The sequence below is a fragment of the Drosophila grimshawi genome, unplaced genomic scaffold, assembly GCF_018153295.1.
Source record: "Drosophila grimshawi isolate 15287-2541.00 unplaced genomic scaffold, ASM1815329v1 contig_311, whole genome shotgun sequence".
Lineage (NCBI taxonomy): Eukaryota > Metazoa > Arthropoda > Insecta > Diptera > Drosophilidae > Drosophila > Drosophila grimshawi.
In genome coordinates this window covers 5,417,526-5,435,979 of record NW_025063098.1, presented here as the reverse complement: position 1 = coordinate 5,435,979, position 18,454 = coordinate 5,417,526, and the positions used below count along the sequence as shown (strand labels likewise).

At 36.9% G+C, this 18,454-nt stretch overlaps 1 protein-coding gene across 1 annotated transcript in view; it reads left to right on the top strand.

The window, feature by feature from the left end:
* Window positions 1–18,454, top strand: part of LOC6564321 (neuroligin-4, Y-linked) — a 75,107-nt gene that overhangs the window by 1,003 nt on the left and 55,650 nt on the right. The window lies entirely within an intron of this gene.

Below are 18,454 nucleotides of genomic sequence, written 5' to 3'. Positions count from 1 at the left end.
CTAAGTTGCTGCAATACATTTAGCCAAATTGGCAATATTCGTGCTGCCATTGTTATTGTCTGTCATGTTTTTGGCCCATTTGTGCCTTGTGCTATGTGCCTTGTGCCTTGTGCCTTGTGCATTGTTGACAGCAACAACGGCAACAAGAGGCACAATTAGCACACAAGTCGCTCTTTGACCCGATCTGACTATGAACAATGCCAATCTTTCTTTTCTCAAGTGTTTTCTGCTTGTGCGTGTTTATTATTTGTTTTATTATTTAGGCTAAAGATTGTAACAGCTTTAAGAGTGTGCACTGATTTATAGACGAGAAGTTCAAGCAGAAAGTAAAATGATAAATATATAAGAAAGATTTGTACCAAAGCTTGCTGAAATATAAACAAACCTTAACGAATTGAATTTATTTTTACAGTAATTGGGCTCTTTTAACTTGAGCAAAGTTTTTCAATTTTAAGCGCGCGATTGCCAATTTGTAATATATAACGAATATTTGAATTCATAACTTGTTTTAATGGTCAATTTTCCATTTTTGTCTGGTTCTGATTTTAAAATAAAATGCTCAAATTTGAGTATGAGTAAATGTTAAATTTGTTTTATACTAAATATGTATTAATTTCATTTTAAAATTAATCTTTTCATAAGATTTATGATACGAACTATGCGTTGAATTTTTAAAGGATTGTTTAAAATAAAAATCAATCAATATTAATACGAGATCAGCTTATAATCCATTTTATCTCAGTGTGCAGTAGATACGATTATGCTTCTCTACATTTTATCTGAATTTTGTCTCAGAAATACAAATACAAAAATAATAAAATAAAAATTGATATTAAGTTTTCTTTAATTATTTATTTCTTTAAGTAAATTAAAATATTATTTGATATAGTAGTGGTTCACAAAAGAAAAGAAAAACCCATATTTGTACAGTTCAACAATTCGTTCTTACAATATTATTTTGTGGAACATCAACAATTGTTTTCAAAGTTATGTCCACAAAACTCATATGCTCAAATCTGGTAGCCAATTCCACCGCAGACATCAGTCACAAGGGGCCTCATCAGCTCAATCATTCGAATTAACGCACTCGACTTTTACTTAAATATTTATTTTTATGTGAAAATAAGGCGAGGACATTAGAAGGCCAAGGACACTAGAAGGAGGCAACTGGGCGACAGGATGTGTACTCCTTGGGCGATGACTATTGTAATTATTTGTTGGGGCGGAAGTGTTCAGTTCTTGTGCCGCTAGCTGATTAGTCGCTGTGATTAATAATGCTTAATTGCAAGGCATTTGCCTGGCCGAAGAAAACCGACAAGTGGAGTCCCGCAGCGGTGCTGTGGCATACCGGCTGTTCGTGGTGGTGGTTCAAGAGGGGTTGTCGGTATTCTGTACATTTGATTGATTACAACATTTTGTCGCACTAATGCCGAGCGCAACAAGAGCGAGCGCTGCTAAGCCTCTTGATAAGTTTTGCGTATACTTAACTTAACACTAAAGATTAGTGGCGCTTACCGATTGCCAGAGCAACAGAAAGAGAGCGAGAGAGAGAGAGACAGTAAGTAGGAGAGGAGAGACAGAAAGATAGGCATATTGTTTTGCGGGAACGGGAACTGGAAGTGGAAGTGGAAAGGGGTGGGCAGGTTGGTAAACTGAGCTGAGATTAGCACTCGCCGCGATTCTATGCCCCACTTGAAGGCTAATCAACAATTAATGAGCAATTAATATGCAATTTAGGGGCGTAACTTTGTTGGCCACTGTACGTACGTGTGCATGTATGTGTGTGTGTGCGTGTGTGTGTTTCGGTGAGTGTGTGCGGGTAAATCAAGCGTGCCTCAAATACATAAATTAATACGCTCAAACTGCCGCGCTTTGGCCGAGTGAGTGTGAATTTGTCACGCACCAAGTACACGTATGTGTGCAAAAAAATGAGAGGTAAATGATATGCGCATCGATCAATGGATCAACTTTATGAATTAAAAGTAAACAAAAATAAATGCTTAAATGAAGCACAGTTTTAAATATTGTAGAGCCAGGCGTGTTGCCATAATAATGTAATTATTTTAACATAATTGAATTATTACGACACGAACACCGTAAATAATGAATGGGCTGATTTTCTTTTTTAATTACTTGCAATCAATTAAAATTACATGTGACCCGTTTTAAAAATCACAACAAAAAAATACTTTCACATTCGCTTGCCTTGTGATGGAGCTTAACTAATTTATAATATTTCTTTTTATTGGTCGGATTCTTTCTTTTCCTGGGCTTAACCCAGAATTTAAATTTAAATTTAAGTTTCTTAATTTATATTTAATTTTAATATTTAACATAACTTATTTCAATTGTTTACTTTTCTATTTTTTTTCTTGTGTCGACTGACTTTAGTTGGCATTAAATAAATAAATAAGCGTTGAACGTTGAAATACAAAAGAATTGCAAATTTGTTTTCATACAAAATTGCCTATGACATGTGACATAACTTACTTAATTGTTTATTTAAATAATTTGTATAATTTGACATCTAAAATGATGTAATGCGCAATGCGCAACAAATAAGCAAATATGCGTATTAAATATTGAAAAGCAGATCTTTGACCTTTTGGGCAGCTTATTGGCAAATTAAAATAACATTTGCAATTTTTGTTTTTCATCAGCGATAAGAGCTTAAGTTATGATTTAGCTGTGGTTTAGCATTATTTTAATACACTGCCTGAAATGGGAGATTAAGAAGGCAAAGCACGTGCCTCTAAGCCCTAAATAATGGCAATCATAAATCACGGCAATTGGCCTTGTCAAAAGGCGAATATAATGGCTTATGCTAAAGCCACACGCAATATTTGTGCTTTGAAGTATTATATCCATTTATATTAAACAAAAAAAAATGGGAACAATAAGTGTGGTTGGGTGCAGTTAAGGAAAATTCATGGAAAGTTTTCTTTGTGAACAATTTTGTTGGCTATTAAAACTATATTAGAAAACAGCGCAATTAAGTAGCTGAATCGTGAATGATTTATCCAAATCTATAGAAATTATCGCAACGTAAAACTATATTTTTCAAGTTAAAAAAAAACAAAAATTTTAAATTAACGAAATTAAAAAACTCGTATTCAATAATTGAAAATATGCAAACAAGTTTGCTATCGTCAGCTTAATAAAAAAATTGTTCATTTGCCTCAACACACAATTAATATTCGCAATTTCCGCTGCATACAAATAAGCAAACAGAAACACGTAACCCAATTAAAAAGCATCCTTTACCCGAAATAGCAAGCACAAAATGTGCATAATTAAATGAAAGGAAATTTCACATTTGTGGCTCCCATCGATGCAACTGACGCTCCTCTGCAGGCTGTGCATTAATTCGATTGTTGTTTATGCTGCTTTTGTTCTTTTTTTATGTTGTTTTTTACGTATGGGGCAATTAGCAAAGTTTTCTGGCTGACTGCATAAAAAGTGCAAAAACCTTACCATATATGTGGGTTGTGGGTTGTGCTTTTTATTGGCGGTGGTTGGGTGTGTAAAATACATGCTGCTTGTGCCATGTAATTGAATATTAATCATACGCCAGCCAGAAGCCATAACTCATAGGATACGTTGGCCCCGGCAGGTAACGAGACTCGTTTCAATGCCGTAAAGCACTAAAACAACAAAATAAATAAAAATATAAATGGGAACTGCTGCTCAATACTTGTTTGTGTATGGATTGCCTGCAGCATTTATGTATGCAACAGCAAACGTTTAAAAAACAACCAGCAGGGACAACAGCAAAAAACGACAAAAATGACAATTGCTCATGTCACAGTGCGTGTTGGCCTGGCACATACACGGAGAGAGCTATAAATAAATTTGCTCATATTTCAGCACATATACAATAATTACATTCGTTTTTTTTTGCATATGGGAACTGCTAACCATTTGGTTCCCAATTTCCCATTCATTTCCAATCTTTATCCAAGTCGCTTAAATATCTACTTTCTTTTTTTTTTGGCTTCTGCTCTGTTGACATTTATAATGAAAATGAATGCTGATGCTGCAGTTGAAACCCCCGTCATATATATTTTTTCTGCCGCCCAATTAATTTTATTTTGCTGCAGCCCAAAAAAAGGGTTTGCAGTTAAGCCAAAAATTATTACAGCACACAAGAACTGAGGTTGTCAAGTTTATTGCGACGTTTTTTTTGCATGTGACGCTTTCACAATATGGGAAATTAATTAAGGTCCCATTTGTGTCCTGCGCCGCTGTACTGATACCAATAACTTGTTACGACTGCCCTGCTACTTTAAATATATTCATACACATTTCTGATATTATTTTACGGCAAGTTGAAGAGTAAGGATGATTATAAGCTACATCTAACATTTTTCGTAGCATTTATCGTAAATAAATTTAATAATTTATAAGAAAATTATATATATTGTTACGCAAAAAAATTGTTACTTATTAAAATGAGTGCATTAATTTATATCACTGAATACATCTTGAGATTTAATGCAAACACAATCTGCTTTAAATGTATATTACGGAATTTAAATGTTGACTACAGAAAATATAATAAGTGTGTAATGCAACAGGAAAATTTTACTTAATTAACTAATGTTCTTTTTAAAAGTCTTGCTGGAAAAGTTGTTGGGAAAAAGTTCAAGTCGTGTGCTGTCTTCGTTTGACTAAATTTGAATATTTGTATATTAACTCGTCACAAAGTCACTTGGAACCGCAATGCGTAGCCTTCACCTCACTGCCCTCAAAGGTGCTGCAAACACTTTAAGACATTTCTAAAATTAAAATTCTTAAACAGCAAAGTAGCGCAGGATGGTGGAGATGGGTGAAAAGAGGGCCGTTATGGTTGTCGCACAAAATACAAAACAAAAGCATGGCAAGCAGAGCGCGTTATCCTTGTTGCTCCACACGAATACAAGTGTCACACGGTTAAAGGGCTTTTGAGTGCCAAAGGATGCGACATTTTGCCTGTATCTGCGTGTGTGTGTGGGTGTGTATTCAAAATTCAGCTAAAAGGAAGTGGAATCAACTCCTACGCCTTATGCAATTGTTGTAGACGAGTGTGACATGCGTTTTTAAAAGCAAAACATAACGATGGCAAATAACATTAAAGAGAAATTTGTACTTTATATACTAAAATTATGCTGCTTGAAATGTAATTTTATCATTTATTGGTGAGAAAAATAAGATAACAAATTAAAGTAGATAGATGAACAACATTTATTATTGTGCAATTCAAACATATTAATAAAGCTGTTGTTTTTATTTTGTAATTTATTTGTTCATCTTGCAGATATTATTTGGCAGCCCTTTGACTCCTATCAGCTGTGTTTATTTTCTATCAGGTGCTCACAATCCCTATATCAGTTGTTAAATTGCATTAAAATGTGGCTTACAAGCAGCCGTTGCTTTGGGAATTTCCGACGTTATTATTTATACTTATTTGCGTAACATGGTTTATATTGCGCTACGTTGCCAATTGAAGCTGACAAAGCTGGGCATTGATATTTTATGATCCCTTGGTGGCTTACGTCTGCCTGTCGAGTACTTGCTGGCTTTATTGTCGCTTAGCGTCCCGAGCAACACGACAACTTGTCAGAAAAATTTAAAACTTTTCCACTCGTGGCACACGTTTCGTATGCTTGATGCGTAATGCGCTATGAATGGCACGTTAGCATTTAAATCAATATGTGCTGCTTATATCATTATTAAAAATAAAAAAACAGCGTGAAAACAGAAATATAATTGCCAGAAGCGAAGCTCGGTCGAATTAATAATTACATTTAACAATAAAACATTTATCATGTGTTTGCGCGGCTTGTTTTTAATTTAATCAAACAAGCTGCACACAAGGCAGAAGCGTCGGAAGAATTGCCCATTTAATAGCAGCTACAATAAAATTTATGACCGCATGTCCTTATAGTCCCTGCCTTTCCTTTCAGTGGGCTAAAGGCATTGCCGCTCAATTACAAGGCATTCAATTCGCTCTTAATTTGCTCCACTGATTTCAGCTGCCAAACCCATACCATTAATCAGTCTCTGAGAAATGAAAAAAAAGCTGATTGCTTGAAATTTATATTACGGTTTAAATTGTATAATAAAAATTGAACATGTGGAAAACAACAAACATACTAAATATTTAACATACAAAATATTAAGGAAATAAAATGATTGCCCAAAAAATATATATTTATTTTAATGATAATAAATATAATATAATAAAATAAATTTGAAGTAATAACTACGCTCAATAAAGTGGTAACAATGCAATTCATTACACGAATTAAATTAATTTTAATCATATTTAAAATGAACCCAAATTTTAAATAGAAAAGCTTAACAATTACCAGACAAATTTCCGCATAAGTGCTTCACAAATCCAGCGGCACATTAAGCGAATCTGATTTGGATACAGATACCCAAAGAGATGGAAAATCACGCCTTTCACACATCTCATAGCATATTCAACGACGACCTTTCCCAGTCCATACATATTACATTTAATTTATTTAAAGCTCGCATTTTCACACTCTGACGCCGTCGACAATAAAGAGAAACCCGCATAACAACAAAAAAAAAAAAAAAAGCAAAAGAAAAATAAGTTAAATAAAAATAAAAAGGAAAATCACTGATGCTGTAAAAAGAGGCAACATCGGAATACGGATATGGTTACGGTTTTGTTTGGTGATCCGTTCTCACTCTCTATTTATGCATGTGTGTATATTGTTGGGGTATTTGCATAAATATTCCGCATACGCCGTGTTGTCGCTGACGCCAAAAACAGCTTTCAATTCTGTGACCACCCGGGCCGCTTTCAAGGTTGGGCCGTCTATTCGTGAGTCTGTTGAACAATTTTTTCTTTCTTTTTTTTTTATAATTATGGAAATTTGTATGCAACAATGCAACAATACGAGTATCCATACACGGGGAAATCATTGCCACACACATGAGTTCTCTGCTCTGCACTGTTTCATTTCCTCTATATCCTCTGCACTCTTTCCCCTCATCCTTCACCTCCTTGTCTGTTTGCATTCGCATTGTTTGGCATTACACAAATGGATATTAATAGTTGGGCACAGTTCTGGCAATTTTTCACTGAATAGACTGTATGCCTGAATGATGATGATGATGCACTCATTGTTACCGACTGTATATCTCTTTTGGCTTTTTTTTTCAATTAATAATGTGGTGCGGTGGGGCGGCAATTTCAAGGTTGTCGCACAGACAAAAGCGAAGCGCAGCACTCGAATATGCATAGCGCATGAATAAATGAATGCATGATTGAAAGCGCAAATGAATGCCGCATAGCTTGCTCAAATAGCTGCCGAAAGGGCTCAGGTTTGAAGTAGCTTGGTGCGGGCCATGGGAAGCTGGGGTGTAAGGCATTAATTGCCATTTGGCATTTCTGCAACATGGCCATATTTCTTTGCTGTCAACGCCATTGTCTTATAATAAAGCAGCCACAGGGCTGGCCAGTGGCTAAGGACCAACCTTAATATTGGCAGGCCAACATAATAAATATAAATCAAGTGTTTCTATTGTATTCCGTTATGCTATGGCTATTGAGCAGTGCCCCAGCTCACTCGTACCATTTTCCCCCCATCTTTGCCATTTATCTTGAGCAATCGCAATGCTTTCAGTGCCTCTTGGCTGCTACACATGCATATCATCAGTCGTCATCGCTTTTATTGTTGTTGCCACAATGTGTTATGGCTCAAGTGGCAGGCGAAAGCGAAAGTGCGTCAAGTCTCTAACTTGACTGAGCCCATAAATAAGCCACAATGTATGCTACAAGAAAGCCTTCCTGTTCAGCGTTGACGCGCCATTTGGTGGGCGCCATGGGCGTGGCCGCACGGCATGTGCTTCCTGATTTTAGTCACAGTCATTGAGTTTTGCATGTGCCAACCAACTTTGGTACGAACGGCTGGCTATTTACATACACAATAGAGAATATTTGTGAAGTTATTTATGAATACAGTGAATTATTACTAAATATATTTTATTAAATCGAGTCAATTACTTATATAAATCTTATATTCAAAATACCAAACAAAAACTACAATAAAATATTTAAAATAAAATATATTTTAAATGTGTCAAAATATAAATTGTAATCTATGGCATTTAATATATATATATATATATATATATATATATATATATATATATATATATATATACTTAGAAATGTATGATATAACAATTTAATCTCGCAACTCAACGCCAGCACACATGCTTGTTGTAAATATCCTTGTTCATTTGATATTTTTGACTGAGTACTTCATCAGCGGCACCCAAGCTGACAGCCAGCTGATGTTCATTGTCAAAAACGCATCAGCAGTCAAAGGCGAGGTGTGTGGGTTGAAAAGAGGATGCAGCATACTGTGCTAATTTGTTTTTGCACTTGCTGTTGTCCTTTTGTTTTTGTGTCACGGTCAGCTCGCAAAAAGCAAAGGATATGCGAGTGAAAGAGCCACAGAATGCAGACGGCATGTCAATCAAGCTAACGCGATGGCCAAAAAAGAATCAGTCTACAAAAAAAAAAGAAAGACAAAAAATAAAAGCGCAATACGAAGAGGCGCAAAAAAAATACACTGTGCAACAGAATGTCTTCATTTGGCAGTCACACACACGCAGATAAAAAGAGGGAACAGCGTTTGACGCATGAAAGGGGTTGAAAGGAAGGAATTGTCAGCCCCGTGGGTTTGTGCTATGAAAACAAAATTAATGTCAGCTTGCAACCCCTATGCGCCCCTTCCCCCACTTGACAGGCAGCGTGTAACAGCTTTCTTTCATCAAAGTGAATTTAGTTTTTTTTTTTTTTTTGTTTCGTCTTTTGCTTGACCTTGTTAATGATAAACAATATGCATAGTTTTTGCTGCTGCCGCTGCTGTTTCATCTGCCATTTTATCTCACAAAATGGCCGCGCCGAGGGGCACGACACACATTCACAACATCAGTCGGCACTCAGCAGACGAGCCAGAATGTTTCTGCCCGCCACACCCCACACCAACCCCCCTCTACAATGTCTCTCATTTAATGGTGAGCAATAAAAAACGAAGCCGCTGCACAGGCAGTGGTGGTAACTCTGGCAACAGCAGCTACATAAATAGGAAAACATTATAAACAAAATACGTCCGAGTGCGAGTCCGAGATGAGCCTATGGCTGCAAGGGAGTTGGTGTTGGGGTTTGGGTTTGGGTTGGGGCTGTTCGTTATAACCCCATTGCCTAGTTTGCGTCCAAAAAGGGAAATGTCAACAAGCGGAAGAAAAAGAAGAAGAAACAGTTGGTTTGGGGGACTTTTCTACTTGCTTTATTTTTTTTATGGCACACATTATGCAAAATTTGCGTTGCGAGTTTTTATTGGCGTAACAAAAATGTTTTTAATACGCAATGGTGTGGAACCGTCGTGATAAGCTTGAATTATATATGTATGTATGTATGTCTGCACCTCTCTCTTACTCTCGGACAGTCGGTCTCTCTCCCCCTCTCTCTCTCTCCCTCTCTCTGCCCCTATTACTGACTCTTGGGTTGTTGTTATGTACACTACTTGGCGTTGCAAATTTATCGTTAAATGTAGGTCAGGCGGAGGCTGTTGATTGAGCTCTGCTCGGGCACTGACCACTTTTCAGGAAATATAGCTGCTGGCAGGGTGGCAAACATACAGAGAGCAATACGTAAAAATTGTAAACATGCTTAAGCATCTTGTATGTCTGGCTCCGTAAGCTGGCGTGTCTCTGCCTAGCACGTGGTTTACTTCAAGTTGTTGTTTTCGTTTCTAACCGAAAACGGAAAATAAAGTTGGCAAAGTGTGTTGAACATTTTAGTAAAATAAGATTATAAACAAGGCTCAAAGGTTTTCTTGTGGAATTTAATGGGTAAAAACTTTATTAAACAGGATCAGGAGCCTTAATAAAATAAATCAATAGATTGTCATATTTTCTTACTTATACTTTTTATATTCCAACACCCAATTCGACTAGAACTAAGTACAACACTTGCAGTTATCTGACATTCTGCACGAACTTGCCAAGCACATCGATATTCAATCGAGTTTTAAATATTAATACGTGCAATAATAGTTACCATTTGTTCACCTAGCTTTTGTGAGGCGCACAAGGATGAACTACAAGAGGGGATGCCTCTGCAAGTAATTTTAACTTGCAATCTCTGCACATTTAGAGACAAACACACAAACTTGGAGCCCATCTGGGCAAACAATGAACGCAATTAAATGCTGCATAGAACGTTTGCTATTCCGTTTCTCGTTGGTGCGTTCTGCCTTTACCGTAATTTCATTGTATTCAATTACATTTTGTGCAACAATAAAATCCTTGAACTCTTACCGCTGTTGCTGCTGCTGCTGCTGCTGTTGCCTCTACGACTACTCTGTGGGCTCTGCAGCACTTTAGTTGACCCACTTGAGAAATTGTTGAGGGGCCCAGCACTTGAAAATGAGTCTCCAAGGAGCGCGAATGGCGTCACGAGTCCTTGTTTGCTGCTAGTGCTGCCGCCGCAACTGTGTTTCCTTCTTCTTTGCCATTTTATAATAATTGCAAGCGAGACCACCGAAAAAAATATATAAACATGTTTATAAATGCGACCCTTAACAACAATATTTCAAGCCAACACAATTTCTGCCTTTTGTATTTTTGAACTGCGGGTGGCAATTTGATAAACGTGGGCGTGCCCCGGAGGGGCGTGTTTGCGCCACATAGTAATTATGTAAGTGGTAAATTGAATGGGGCTGAGAGTTTCACTGGCTTTTTGCGTCTACTCGAATTGGGTGCCGCATTTGTTGTGGGGTTTCATTATTCCATCTGTGTTAGGGTCAAGGGTAAAATTATAAATTTTTTATAAAGCTGGAAAAATGTGAGTTGATATTATCAAAATGTTTTTGAAATATAAGTAATTAAAGTAAATTAAATGCAAAAAAATACCAATTTTTATTTAAAGCAATTTAAGGTTAATTAAGCAAAATGCAACCTTCGGCAAACAATTTTATAATCGTTGACAGAATATTTTTTGGTGTATTTTACTACTCTTTTAATTAATTTCATTATATTGTTTTTAAGTAATTACACTTTCCAACTAACTGTAATATCGGTTACAAAACAATAATAATTAATAAACTGTTAAGCGTAGAGTAAACAAGATTGATATACTTAGAGCTAAAACGAAAAACATATAGAGTCCTTAGGAATATCAACGAGGATTGACAGGGGCGTTGGGGCCATTCCAATCCTCCACTTCCAGCGCAGCTTCATTAATTCAGGATGTGTTCGGGACTGATAGTGTGGTCAGTGCGTGCAGGCATTTGCTGATAACAAACGAGGACGAGAATGTGCCAGCCCTTGTATGCGTGCTTGGGTGTTACCAAGCGCCTGGGACAACACCAGTAAAGACCAGACCCCGAGCGGGTCCCGCACAGAACAAAGCAGACCGCATCGCACAGCAGGCGTTCATGGGTTAGCACATGTAAAATGCCAAAAATTTGAAAAGGAGCCAGTGGGCGATTGAAATCAGCTTGAAAAATGAAAGCGAGCAAAAGTAAGCAATGAGCCAAAGCCAAATAACATCCCACATACACAGACACACGCACACGCACACGCACACACACACACATTGTTAGGGGGCGTATACTTTATACGTTAGTTTAGCTGTAGCCCGAACAATTTTACAGCATAAATTTTGACATGCGGAAAAACGTGGCAATTGCTCTGGGCCAACAGCAGGAAACAGGTAATAAAATAAAAAAAGAAAAAAAGCAGAAAAAGAAGTAGAGACGTTAGAGACGTTAGAGAACCGCCAACGAATAGATCGTAAGCCATAACAAATGCTGAGCCATGCGTCACTCATACAACATGTGGAGCACAGGTGGAAAAGGTGATGCGAGCGCCTGCCGAGCAGCATATCATGAGTGTGTGTGTGTGTGTGTGTGTGTGTGTGTGTTAGTGTGTGTGTTTACTCGAAATGAATGTCCTCTAGCCAAATTGACAAGATGTGAGATGTGAATGGGAGTGTGAGTGTGAGTGCTGCAAGAAAATTCAATAAAAACAAATTGATTGCTCTGAAGGATTTGCGTTGTCTAAAAAGGTAAACAGCAGCCACAGGACATGGCGTCGTATTTTTATCAGCAGCTTTATGCTAAGTGGCAGCCCAAAAGATTGTCAGCGTGGGCGACAAATAACTACAAGCCCAGTCACTGTCTGGCACGTAGCACGGATCGATAACTGATGTCCTGAAAGGCAAATGAGCAGAATGCGTCTGTCTCCTTAGTTGCCAGAAATAATGTCAACTCATTTGGCTGTGCCAATGACAACCAGATATGTCTAGTGTTCTGGCTGACATCCCTTACTCATTCTCGTTCAGCCTTCTGACGGAAAAAAAGTCTTGCAATTTTCACTCACGCCAAATTCAGTTTTTTTTTTTTTTGGGTCGAAATCTACTTTTGGATTCTTGTGTGGATTTATGGTTTTGCCCCGCACTCGAGACTCCTTGGGGGCCATGGATTGTGGTCAGCTTGTTGACTTTGGCTCGCGCATAAACACATTAAAATCCTTTTTATGGCCCACATAAAAGTCAATTCCGTTCCGATTCCTTGAGCTAGAGTGCGCCTCTTGACCCAAAAGGTGCGCAAATTATTTCTGCCGCTACATAAAAAAATCATGCTGATTTTTTTCTTTCTTTTTTGGTGTTTCGGTTCGTTTTGGCTTTAAAATTTAATATTTAATGAATGCCTTGGAGATTAAATGTGACTGAGGAGCCAATAAAACTGTTAAATTTCTCTGGATGGAGATTAATGGTATTATTTACGTTTGAATTGTGCGATTAAATTGATAATGACAGACGGATTTAGATCACTTAAAAAAAATAAATTCAAAATTTATTCAAAAAATATTTTATATATCTCAACAAATTCCTTATTTTATGGTATAAAGTATTGCGTAACCTAATAGGCATAAATTACAAGTTACAGCTTTGCAAATATAATATAATTATTTTATATCACAACGCATTGGATGGCCGTTAGCAACAACAGAAAAAAAAAGCTGTAGTACATCGTTTACATAATCTCCAAATCGTTATGCCATTTTCTATGTTTCCCCTTATTTTTTTTTGGCTGTGAGCTCAACGCCTAAGGGTTTCTGTCCTATTTTCGACATTTGCTGTGGCGATAAGTATGCTAAGAGCTTTTGCCCGGTATCCCAGTGTCCTTGGCACGCTTCCAAATCCTACATAGCATTGCCAGGCCACACAATTAGAAATCCCAGCGACACTTTAACCCAAAAATAAACCCAATTCACAAGCTTACACACACACACAAATACGTACAAAATGACAGCCGATAGCAACCATAAAAATCCAGGCAAACATTATTTAAATTTGCCCAAAAATATGCTAAAAGAAAAAATCAAAAATAAAAGATATCCAGCATAAAAATGGAACAATCGCAAAAAGCGAAAAACAAAAATCAAATAAATGCCAATTTAATATACTCAACATGCCGTTTTATTCTGCTTGTATTTTGTGCAATTGTTGTTGTTATTTCAGTTGTTGCCTCTATTGTTGGAGTTGTTGTTGTCAGATGTTATTCGGCTTAAATTGTTATTGAAACAACATAAATTTGCTGCTCGACGTGTGTTCGCCGTTACTTATTTGAATGCCGAACAGACATACACAGAAACAGAAACAGAAACAAAGCTAACAAAAGAAGAAAACACACAGACATAAAAAAAAACAATTGCTCTGGATTTGGTAGCTCATACAAAAGGGGTCTTCTTGAATAACACAAAATTAAATAAAATGAAATTCAAATGCGCAAAAATTTGTTGCCACATGCTCGCTATGCGTGCTTATGTGTGTGTGTGTGTGTTTGAGGCTGTGTGTGTAATCCAACGTATTTCATAATACTCTGTTTCCAAAGTAAAAAGTGCATATTGGATTTATGGCATGAGTGCTAAAACCAAACTGATTTATTAAACCCATATTCAACTCATATATGACTGATTGGAAAAGTGGATGAGACTTTTAACAAGAATATTGTTGCCTACTAGAGTCACATAGCCGACATTACTTAATGTGTATTATTGGGTAACAAATCAAGCCACAAATATTTATTTTACATTTATTTTGTTACATTTCAGACCTCACCCAATGCAAAGCTCCATTCTTTCTGTCATCTGGAAACAGAGTAGTGTGCAGTCTAGAAATTCCAATCGCAACTTTTTTTCTGCCCATATTTGCATTGTGTTCGTGTGAAATGTTATTGGTAAGCCAAGCAAAAATGAAATAAAAATTCGAAATGGTCGCGATCGCAAATGCGATAACAGTCAACAGGAACTTTAACAGCAACAAAAATACACACATTGTGAGGCAAGGCCAAGTTGGATTTGGTATAGCATATTTATGAGGCCCACAGTGCCAAGCAGGCAATTTGCTTTATTTAATTTTCGTCAGTTGTAAATTGGAGCAATCAACGCTGCGCTGTGCAGAAATAAAAGGCAAACATGACATCCATAAATGCATCCCTTGCCCCTCACGCAATCAATTAACATCAATTAAGAGGCTACAACTGCGGGCTGCAGCAACTGGATGACCCGCACCTTTTGACTGTTGCCGCTGCTAACCTATAAATAGATACATCTGCACACTCACACACTGACACATATGGCATAATATACATAAGCACACACAGGGTCGAAGTTGCATTTCCGTTACTTCAAAGTTGCTGCAAACTTGTCAGCTGCGCGCTGGCCTGCGTGCTACCAAAGTTTATATGGCTGTCAAGTGGTAATGCAAATGATGTCTAATTAACTGTGAATTAGCAAACGTTTCTAGCGTTGGATTGCTGCCTGTGCTGCTGTAGCTGTAGTTTAGTTTTGGAGTTTCTGAAGCGACTCAAGTTTTTGCACACTTCATGAGTTATGCCAAACTAATTAGTTTCAACTTGGAAATGCTGCTGCTGATTGCTATCATGCCATATTTGCTGAAAATGAATTAAAGCTCGCACTTTAATTGACAAGATAATCTATCGGAAATCCCATTATTTGAAATTCCGCTTAAATTTCCCCTTTTCCAAAGCTGAATTGAAAACTTTTGAGCGGAAAACGGATGCTTGCAGGAAGCAGTGCTCAAACAAACAGAACGAAATTCATAAGTATCTTACGTAGAAAATTAATTATTAATTAAAACAAAAAACAGTTAAGCGAACTTTGCTTGAACAAAGCTTGGCAAATAAATTGTGCAACAGTCTGTAAATCTTAAAAAAGTCATTACTGGCAAGCTCATTTGTACTGTGCAAACATCCATAAATCTATAAAAAAAAAGAAGATATAAAATTCGTGGCTAGTTTTCTCTTAGACTCTGCGCTGCAGCCTTACTACCCGTAATAAAACATTAAAGCCCAGCTGTCAAAGCTGCTGCCAAAAACAAATATAACTCAATATCAGCTAAGCCGCAACCGGCATAAAGTCATAAAAAACAACAATAAGTAACAACAAAGGATATACAAATGGATATATGTTATATTGGGCAACGCGTCTAAAATGCGACATGCGTGCAGAAAGCGGGCCATGGCCAAAAATACACACGCACACACACACACACACACACATACAAAGGCAATCCAAACACATCGATATCGACATAAAATACTTGCGCTTCAATGTGAACAATAATTTTGGAAATTTATTGCACAACTTGTGCATATCGCAATGAAATTTTACGCACTACTTGCTGCAACCGGAAACTTTCGCAATATGCCCGCCAACTCGAATACAACAAAGTAAAGGGGCCGAAAACAGTGGGTCACATTTTATGATACAACTCGTTCGGCGTCTCTCAACGGCACTAAGCCGCAACAAAGTTATGCCCTTTGTGTGTGCTTAAGGACACACCTCCTAAACAAGAGCATAAAACGATGGCGTCCTTCTTTTATGACCATACTTCTCACTAATTTAATTTATACGTCTCATTTTATTTAGGATGCAACATTTAATTTTACGAAACTAATAAATGGTATACGCACATTTTAATTAAAGCACGTTTTGTGATTGAACGTGTTTATCTTTGGCTCAAAAATATGTATCTTATTCATATGTTTTCATTAAAATTGCTTTAAATTTATTTTATGTCAAATCCCGGTAAAGAGAGTATAAAACAATACAAATTAAATTATAAATTAAAATAAATAATATAATTATCTGAATGACTAAACATACGTGTTAATATCAATTTTCAAGGAATACATTTGTTTTTTTATAAAGATTTGTTTCAAGTTTTTTTGATTTGTCGTTTTTATCTTAATTGTTTTGCTTTCATAATGTCTGTCTTCCATAATTTTCACTTTGCAAACGCCCCATTGCCGTAAAGATTTAACAGCCTGGTCGAAATGATGGTTTGAGGACACACAAAAAAAAAAAAAACAAAAAAAAACATTTCATGTGTTTATGTTATGAGCGCTTAATGAAGCCGCAAGCATTTTAAGATGCCAGCCGCATAAGGTCACACGCCCACCGCTGCCTGCGAAGCGGCCCAGCAAGAATCCAGCCGCATAAAGTCACACGCCCAACGCTGCCTACCAAGCGGCCCAGCAGTTTCAGTGGAAGTGGCTGTGGCAGCTGTCATGTTTATTAGCCAATTTAAGACACAGCCTGCCTCACACTCTTAGTCAATTCACACACAAAATGATACGGGGCTCTTTGAGATGTGGTGCGTTTTATGTGCTGCGATGAATTCTGGCGGCGCTTTTTCAGAGCTGACATTGGCTTAATGACTTAACCACCAAACACATACCCATCCCAAATGGTAAGAGAGACAGAGAGAGAGAGAGAGAGAGAGAGAAATTGAGAGTGATTACCACGCCCACAAAAGTGCAACTATCTTGGGTTGTGCAGTTAAAAGAGTGACAAGTGCCGCTTTAGTGTGTTTGACTTCGGTTTCAGTTTTCTGCTTTGTGTCTGGCCGGCAGAACATTAATTATACGACTCGTTGACCGCGCTATAAGTGCTGGAAAATGTACAAAACTTTGTCATTCTTACTTTATGTGCCTTCTACACAGCATTGAACGCCAAGCACTGTTCGAATTTGAGGTTGCGAATGAGAGTCCATTTGTGGTTTTGTAATACTATAATATCCAATTCAAATTTCCTATTAATTGTATTTACAGGTATGTGTGTGCTACAATTGATGAGTAGGTACTTCTGGCAAAGGTATTTTGATTGTTCTCATTAAATTTAATTGATTCAATTTATCCGAAGCAAAACCGCAACCTTTCTCAGCTGCATAGCTGTTGCCAATTGCAAATTAGTCTATCCGACTGCAGCCACATTTCATGCACGAATACAAAATTACAAAGGATATTCTGCCCAGGATTTTCGCATTATGTAATACAAGATTAGAAAACCACAGCTGCTGCTGTTTTCAGCAGCCTGCTGCGGTTTGCAGCCGCCTTTTGTTTAGCTCCGCAAATTCTAAGCATTTGCACTTATTAAGTGTATGTGCCTACTCTGCCAATACCATGACAGAAAGAACCGAAGTTTGCCAGTGGCTTTCTCCACAATTGCTACACGGTTCAAATTTATGTAAGTAACTAAGATTAAAAGCTAATCCATTGAGATTATTTTGGCACTCAAGAGACTTCCAATTCCTAGAAATATTATGTATAACCTGCAGAAGTTTGTTAGTAAAATTGTGTAATGCACCTAATTGGAAAATCATAAGCATTTTAATTAAATAACAATCATTTTGAATTTACTATTAGGTTCTTAATAAATATATATATTGTATACAAAAATGATATTAAATCTTAGGAACATTTTTAACTCAAATAAATGAAGTTTTCTAATTAATCAACTTTATCCTGTCCATAGATTGCATTTTTATTTGAGTTAAAAAAGAACTTGCTTCAGAACGCAATATTTGCAAGACATTCATAAACATTTTTATTATAATATTAAGGATTTATGGAGAAATAGGCAAGCAATCATTCAAAACACCAAACTCAGAACTCAAATAAATTGTTATTATTAAGCTTGTAGCGTATGAACATATCGTGGTAGGCTTTGCTCTTAACATTTACATTACACTCATATGCTCACACACACCCTGCTGCCAGGGACTAAAGTATACATATGTAAGTATTCATGTAAGAATATATGTACATATGTATGTGTGTGAGGTGCTTATGTAGCTGACTAAATATTGGTTTTACTTAGTGCCACGAAAGAAAGCTTTTTGCACTTGGGACCGCACAGACACTTGGTTATTCCATTATATAGATACGTTATATCATTTATTATTATTGAATAATTAAATGAGCGAAGGATGCCAGGCATTGAATGGAATGAAACATTGTGTGTACATATGTATTTCTATACATATTAATTCGTGTGTGCTGAAGCAGCTAAATTTATAATGCATTGCGGTCTGGCTGCTGCTGGTATTTCT